General features: G+C 28.2%; 1 pseudogene; it reads left to right on the forward strand.

Moving 5' to 3' along the window:
- The first annotated feature begins 6,492 nt into the window (after window positions 1-6,492).
- On the forward strand, window positions 6,493-7,775 carry LOC146720809 (uncharacterized; annotated as a pseudogene).
- Window positions 7,776-9,105: the final 1,330 nt, after the last annotated feature.

Consider the following 9,105-nt stretch of genomic DNA (forward strand, 5'->3'; position numbering starts at 1 on the left):
GGCTAAAGAAAAAAATTACATTTATCGCCGTTATCCACAAATAAATAAAAATAATATAATATTTGAAAACGTTTAAACACAACCTGATGGTATATGTTGTGGAATCTTTGCTGCCGCATTTGCTACAACTATAGCTTTAGGAGAAAATCCTTGTAATGAGACATATTCTGCTGATGTTAAACGTATAAGACAACATTTCTTAAAAATAATAGCAGAAAATAAACTGTCACTTTTTCCTAACTAATAAAATTTTATCATTATACTAGAAATGTGTAATTCTAATAAATATTGTTGCAAAAAAGTGTCTAATACAAATGTCTCATTTGCAAAAATCGGAGAGACGAAAAAAATACATATATTATGGTTGCGTTCTCACGGGAATGGGCGATGGAGGGGCCCATTTCATTCTATATATGCATAAAAATGTTTTGTATATTATATAATATTCTGTTATATTATATAAAAATATACAGCTAGTTATTTGAATATATTTGCTATTTTCTCAATTATTGATAAGAGAAGAAAAGCGAATTGTGCGTACTGCATACATTGTAATTTATAGAAAATTACAGGTAATATCAATATACGTACCATACACGTATGCTTATACCATACACGTATGTGTATACATGTATGTGTATATGTATTTGTATATGTATATGTATGCATTTATGCATGCATTTATATATGTAAGAAATATATACATATATATACATGTATATAGATGCATATATCCATGCATAAACATATATATAATATGTACATGGTGATTAAAAAATCTGGCAATGGCCAATTATCTCCGAAAATAGTGGTCTTATGAAAAAAATACTAAAGGTGTTGACTTTTACCTAGGTGTCAAATTTTGATATCATTTATAGGTCAACTTTTTAAAAACTTTTATTTTTTATTAGATATTCTTGTAGCTTATCTCAACAGCTTTCCAAAGCATTATAATAAAACATTTTTTCATGAAGTACTTTTTGAATTATAAAGATTCGAAACAATTGTTTGACATAAAATTATATCTTTGTAAAATATTCAGTTTTACGTTATCATACTTTTTATTTTTATGCACATAATAATGAGACCAATTTGGTGTAAAGAAAATGCACTCAGCAAACACAAAATATAGCTGCTATGTTACATGTATATAATACTATATAACGTGCATGTTACATGTAACATATACGGTAATTTCTCATTCATAGATGTAACATTTGTAATATGACATATGTTATTTATATATTGTAATTACATCCCAGATAGCATCGATATTGTAGGATGCCGAAAGATAATCTTTCGCTAAGTCACTATCCTATCTATAATTACAATAAATAATAGAATCCATAAGTGGGAAATTACAACTAACGTGTATGTTACATGTTACATGCACGTTATTTACGTGTTATATAGCAATTATAATGTTTGCTGGGCAGTTGCTTCTTGAAAACTACATACGTCTTTTGCAACTGTGTTTTCTTTACCTATTGATTGGTCTTATTATTCCGTGCATAAAAAGTATAAATGTATAATGAAAATTGAATGTTTTACAAGATATTGTCAATTTTATAAAAGAATTGTTCACTTCAAACCTTTATAACTCAATAAGTACATCAAAAAATATTTTATTAGTGTTTTGGAAAATTCTCGAGATAAGCTACAAGAATATCTAATAAAAATAGAGGGTTTTGTTTAATAAAAGTTGATCTTGAAATGACCTCTAAATTTGACCCCTACGTCAAAGTCAAGGTCACCATAAAATATCTTATTTTTCCTAGAAACAATTTTTATATATAACAATATAAAATTATATAGAAATATATAAAATTATACATATAATTGCAAAATTAAATATGAAATATGTCTATATATAATTAGATAAAAGAGCTTTTTATATACATATACTTATATAAATATATATATATATATATATTGTATATATAATAAATAAGTATTCACATATATAAATATATATAATGTTTCATATATAACTTGACATGAGATTATACATGAACTTTATAATTTATATATAAATAAATTTAATTATATATAAAATGAACATATTTCACATATAATTATGTATAATTATATAATTATTTAGATATAATTATATATAAAAAATTTTTCCCGGGTTGAACCCTGCAATTTTTATATTTTATTCATAAGACCACTATTTCTTGGACATAATTGACCGTTGCCGGACTTTTGAACCACCTTGTATATATATATATATATATATATATATATATAGTAGATTGTATATTTTCTTTGAAAAATACATGAAAATATGCATATATCATCAAAATATATAAAAGAGCAATATTAAAATTGTGTTCAACTATGTCATAAAGAGACACATTTATATATGTATGTTTTATTGTCATTGACACGCTTAGATGCGTGTGCGAGATGATTTGACAGTAAAAATATATTATGTTGTCTGATTTCAATATGTTGAACACACTAAAATGGCTTTTTGACATATATATATTACTGTCGATAATAGCGGAATTAAAATTGTCGGTAATTATCGACAATTTTAGTTCCTCTCAAATGAGGGCGCTAACCCGTCGGAGTTCGGCCAACGTTCCGGCATCCCCTTAAGGGGATGCTGGGGTGAGTTTGTTTTTTTCCTGTTTTATCGACAAAAATGTGAGGTTAGATAAAGTATAAATAGGTTATTCTTTTTATTGGCAGTTTGTTCATACAAAATAAGACCAGGCCAGATTTGGCATTGGATAAAGAAATATAAGTGTATGTTTAGATATCAATTTGGAAGCCTAGTAAATGAGAAAACTCATCCTACATTTTCGTGTACACATGCAAATGTAGAATGAAATACTCTCGTTTACTAGGCTTCCAAATTGATATCTAAACATTCACTTATATTCTTTTATTCAATGTGAAATCCGGTCTAGTCTAATTTTAAGTAAAAAACAATCCGTATAGCCAATAAATAGATTTATAGTTTATCTAACATCACATTTTGACGATAAAACAGGAAAAAAACAACAAAGGCGTTCAGAATCTCTTTAAGCCACAATTATATTTTCATAGTAAAACGCCTGTAACATATGCTACACCGCCAGACAAGACTGCGCGCGAAAGCACTCGCGGAAAACCGTCCGTAAAGTCGTGCACTCGTTTGTGCTTTCGCCGCTACGCGGCGTCTTTTCTCGCAGTTAGAGTTCCGCTGAGTAAGGATATAAGGCCACGCGCTGCACTGCCGAAACATATTTGTGAATATATACGTATACATATATACGACCAATGAGTGCCATTAAATTATTATTGGACACTGTTAATAGCAGTATTTTATTGTAAGATTACTTGGAGACATTTTTGGTCAACAAATATGTCGAAAAACAACTGTGACTTTTCGAAAGTAAAGATTTTAGTTATACCTATATGTGTTTGTATTTTGTATATCTTGTTATTTTATTTATAGTAAAAATTTTAATTAATTTATTTTTAACTAAAAAAGTACTTAAACTATTATTTAAAAATAAGGCTTTCCAAAAAAAAATATACTTTCTCTTATATTTTATTGACCGAATTTAATACTTTCTTCATTTTATCGATGATAAAATCGGACACTTTACCGTATTTATTGTCCAAATATTTTTTATAAACATTATTTGAACCAAATTTATTTAAGGTCAAAGCCTGTTCTATTATAGTTTGTTTTATAAAATGTAAATCTCTTTGTTCCCATCTGAAATAAAAAAAACATTCCGAATTAATACAAATAATTTGCAAAATTTATTCGTTCTTTGATGATAGGTCCTCTCACTCGCTCTATACTCGCAGTCTCGCTTTCTCTCGCACACGACGAGTTGTGAGATGAGCTCGAAAAGATAAGCGGGCCCGAGCGCCCGAGTATTGAGATCAAAGAACGTTCCAAACTCTCGAACAATAGGCTTCCCCATCCACGGCAATTCACAAATATAAACATCTTATAAGTGAAAAACTAAAACCTTTATTTCGCATTTTATCTATTCAAAAATAATATTAATGGATTATTGAGATTTTTGCGATTTCAACGACACCAAACACGACATAAATCGGATAATTTTTAATTAAACAGATAATCATACAAGTTCCTATCGCATACAGCTATTCTACAGACGGCTTTTCACAGCCTTTTGAGGCAAAGAAAAATGCATTTTTGTAATATACGTGTTATAAGTAAATAAATCGTGTTATTTACATTTATTTTGTGTAAGAATTACATTTTATGGTAAAAAAAAATTTATTTAAAATAAAAAAATATTAAAAAAAAAAGTTACTCCTTGAGAATCGAACTTCTAACCTCGACGGTACGTGGTCTAACCCCTTAACGCTACGCCACACGCTCTTCGATATAACGCTCTATTCCATACGTATTTATATGGCACTCAGTATTTTTAATTTCGATTTTCTCGCGTACGCTTGAGAAATGCATTTTATCTCTTTATTCCACAATAATTAAAAGGATTTCATTAAATTCACAAATATAGTCGTACAAAAAAAAAAAAAAAAAAGAAAAGGCCCTGCAAGATCTCGAACTCATCTCCTTTAACAGCTACGTGTTACCGGCGCTCATCTGTGCACATAGCACGGAATCGAACCACGTACCGTGGTTAAATGGCTACGTAATTCAATGTGCATGTTTTGTGCACATAGAGGCGCTTTGAATTCCGGTTGCAGCTAAATCGAGGGGATGACCACTCTCATCCTTCTCTCTGTTAGAAAGTAAGGTTATGTTTTCAAGTCAGTCGTACATGACTTTAAGATAAGCTTATTATTAATGATTATGGAATTAATGGAAGAAATTGATGATATTGAAAATATTAATTGATCGTGATTTTCAAGTAGAGAACGTGTACGAAAACGATACATTCGTGATGGACTTTAAAACCCTTTTATAATAATTTACAATTTAAAAGACGCTATAGATTAATAAGGATTCCTCCTATATGGAATATTACCAAAAATTGAAGAATGATTAGCAAAAATTAACGTGGTCTGCTGGTTCCATCAATACAATACAAATTGTTAATATGCTTAAGATACTACGCAACACACACGCACACACACACACACACAGAGAGAGAGAGAGAGAGGTGGGTCTAAAAATAAATATAAATATATTAATAAAATTTATCTTTATTATTATTTTTTAATATTGCATTTACTGGATTATTTTCTTTTTCAGCATCATCAGTCTCATCCCAGATAACACAATATTGCATGAATATTCTATGTAGCATCAAAAATATTTTTTTGAGAATATTCTCAAAGAAATCATCTATACATCTCTATAGAATATCCTTGTTTATAAAGAATAATCTATAAATCTACCTAGAACATGTTAAAATCAGCTATAAGAATATATTGTTTATATTCCATAAATGTTCACAGAATATTCAAATGTATTTAAGATGTAGATGGCGTTCAGAAATCATTTATTATCTTTTTTCCGCTTTTATTAATAAGTACATACAGTCCGTTGAGTCCGTTCATAGTATATAGTGTACGATAAATAAAAAGTGTGTAAGCTTGTACAGAAAAAGAAGCTCTTATTGAGAAGGTAAGTATATATTAATTGTTATCAAAAACAATAAATATTATTATCATTTCCTCACGTTGTATTATTTGTTTACAGTGATAGATTTTCTAACCCTTGATTTCTTACAAGCTCTTTTAACAATTAATTTATCATTAAGAATCCCACATTAATTTTTCCAAGAACAAATATAATGAAACGTCGTAGTAAAGCGACTTTTTATAGAAATGTTAAAAGAGAAAGCGCAACATGTTTTACATTATCACAGGAGAATTGTAATAATTCTAAATCTGATTGTATAAATGATAATGTTTTAATTACAAAATATACAGATTTCCAATGTAATAGTACTTATAAAACAGAGGACTGTTTTAATACAGATTGCTTTAATGTTTTACATGACTTATATAGCCTATCTTCTGATAACTCTGATAATGTTATTAAAAATGATACTCCAATATCACAACAAAATATAGAAAATCAAAATTTACATAATCAAAGTAATAATTTTATTAATAAATTACGATCACATGGGCAATATCATATAATATTTCACATAACGCCTTACGAAGTTTATTAAATTTATTAAAATTAGAAACAAATATTTCTTTGCCTCAAGATCCCAGAACTTTACTTTGTACTCCTCGACATGTACCCTACAAATCTGTAGGTTCAGGCACTTATGTACACATGGGAATTCAATTTGCAGTTCAAAATTTAATTAATTTGTTAGAAAAACAGCCAGAAAAAATTAATTTGTTTATTAATATTGATGGTTTGCCTTTAAGCAAAAGTTCCAGTAGTCAGATATATCCAATATTATGCTCAATATCTGAATATCCACAATATGTATCTGTGATAGGTATCTATCATGGTTATGAAAAACCTAATGATGTAAATTTGTTTTTACAAGATTTTACAGATGAAGTTATAAAGTTATCGGAAGATGGTTTTATTTATAATAATCATGCTATACCATTTGCAATTAAAGCATTTATATGTGATGCTCCAGCAAAATCACTCATTACTTCTTGCAAAGGTCACACTGGATTTTTTGCATGTACTAAATGTATGCAAAGAGGAAAATATATAAAAGCCAGAGTGTGTTATCTTGAAATAAATTATTTTGAAAGAACGGATGAAAATTTTTGTAATAGAGTTCAACCTGAACATCATACAGGAACATCAATTTTAGAAACAATACCTTCGATTAACATGGTAAAAAGTTTCCCTCTTGACATGCATTTAATATGCCTTGGCGTAGTAAAAAAACTAATAAATATATGGCTCTTTGGACCTATTTCACATAGATTATCAAAAACCAACATACAATCTATTTCAAGTTATCTCATTGAAATAAAATCTTGTATTCCTCCTGATTTTGTAAGAAAAACCCGGTCTTTAAATGAAGTTGCACGCTGGAAAGCAACTGAATTTAGATTTTTTTTATTGTATTGTGGTCCAGTTGTTTTAAAAAATATCCTTTCATCTGACACAAAATACTTACATTTTATATTTTTACATATTGCTGTTAGAATTTTAATTAATGCTAATTTATATACAAAGTATTAAGAATATGCATGTTCATTATTAATATATTGTGTGAAACAATTTAAAGTCATTTATGGAGCAAAATACACTTCACACAATGTACATGGATTAATTCATGTTGTTGATGATTGCAAAGTTTTTGGACCTTTAGATCTTTACAGTGCATTTCCTTTTGAAAATTACATGCAATATCTAAAACGATTAGTTAGAAAATCTCATTATCCATTAGCACAACTTGTAAAGCGTATTCATGAGTCACAAAATATATTGATAACTAAACTGTCAAAAAAAAATAAAATTGCAAATGGTACTAGAACATCATGAAGGTCCTTTACCTATGACACATTTTTCTGCTCAATTTAAAAAATTGATTATAAATAATGTGTCGTTTAATACACGTTTTGGAGATAATTGCTGTTATTTAAAAGATAAGAGTATTATGTTGATAGAAAATTTTGCTATAAAAGATAATAAGTACTTCATAATTGGGAAAAAATTTATTAATATAACAAGTTTTATTTCTGAAGCATTTCAATCTTCAAATTTTGATATATTTTCAGTACATGAACTTGGAGAATTATCTATGTCACTAGTGGAAGATATTTCCAACAAAATGATAATTTTCCCATATAATAATACTTATGCTGTGTTTCCTCTCCTTCATACATTATGTTAATAATATAAATGTGTAAATGTATATATCTTATGTAAATACGATATTGAGAAGAAATCTATATTAAATATTATATAAGTAGTTATAGTATATTAAATATTATTAAGTGTGTTGCATGTTAAGCTTTGTTAACCAAATGAGAATGAAAAGAGTTTTGTAATTATTTCGACTTCAGACTAACAATAAGAATATAAGATATATAGTTGCCCAATGGAGTGGATAGTAGTACATTTTATAGAAGAAAATTTAGTCGAAGCTGTACCGGTCGCATGGGTGCATGATGATATGTGTTATTGGCCACCGTACACTGGTACACTGGCAAAAAATTAATTCATTCTGTCGCAGTATGTGAAAAACCAGTATTCGGTGTATGGCCATTATTTAAAATTCGAAAAGTGGGAAGTGGACGTACCTATAGTAAATGATATTTAAAGAATTAATTTGTTATAAAACATTTAGTTGTCATATTTATTTTTGTTTTATAAGTAATTATTACGCATACTATATATTGCATTCTTTCGTTATAGATGATTTAGTAAAAGCAAGAGCAAAGACGTGTACAGCAGAAGACACATCAGATTTGACATCAAATCCTGAAAGAAAAAGAATTCGGAAAAAGAAAAAATATCTTTATGATACAAACGAATCACAAAGTTCATCAACTAATAAAAGTTCATCGGATGATGAAATTTCAAATTCAGCAGATTTTCCTACTCTACCTGATTCTGATAACACAAGTAAGTTTTCAAAATCCATGTAAAAAATATTTTACAACACATCTCATTAGACATCCTGTGTGTATGCAATGTACACACGCATACACACAGAGTGTTCGATAAAGGAATAGCACACTACTCGTGCAGTAAAAAACATGGATTAAATTGACTAGAAAAATATTTTGCAATTTTTGCAATAATTAACAAGAAATTAATTTATGTAAAGATCTGCGAATGAATGTATACATTTTAATTATTACAAACATTACAAAATGTTACAGAACTTTTTCTGCTCATGAAAGATGTAATGCGTGTTATGAGACACTCATAAATATTTTTAAAACATAAAATAAAATAATTTTGTTTTAGAAAAGGACGTCAATAAACGCATGAATCCAGGACCTTCATGTAAAATAATAAATAAAGTACAAGAAAAGGATTTTGATACTAATCTCGAGGAACAAATAAATAAGACACAAAAAAAATCTCTCATCAGTACAAGTGAAGCACAAAATGTATCATTTACTGAAATTTCATTGAACAATGAAGATGGATGTTCGATACACTTTCCTGTTATATCTGATTGTACAGGTATACTTTTTCAATTCTGAATTAAA

This window comes from Nylanderia fulva, unplaced genomic scaffold, assembly GCF_048542155.1.
Source record: "Nylanderia fulva isolate GAGA-0341 unplaced genomic scaffold, ASM4854215v1 Scaffold601, whole genome shotgun sequence".
Taxonomy (NCBI): Eukaryota; Metazoa; Arthropoda; class Insecta; order Hymenoptera; family Formicidae; genus Nylanderia; species Nylanderia fulva.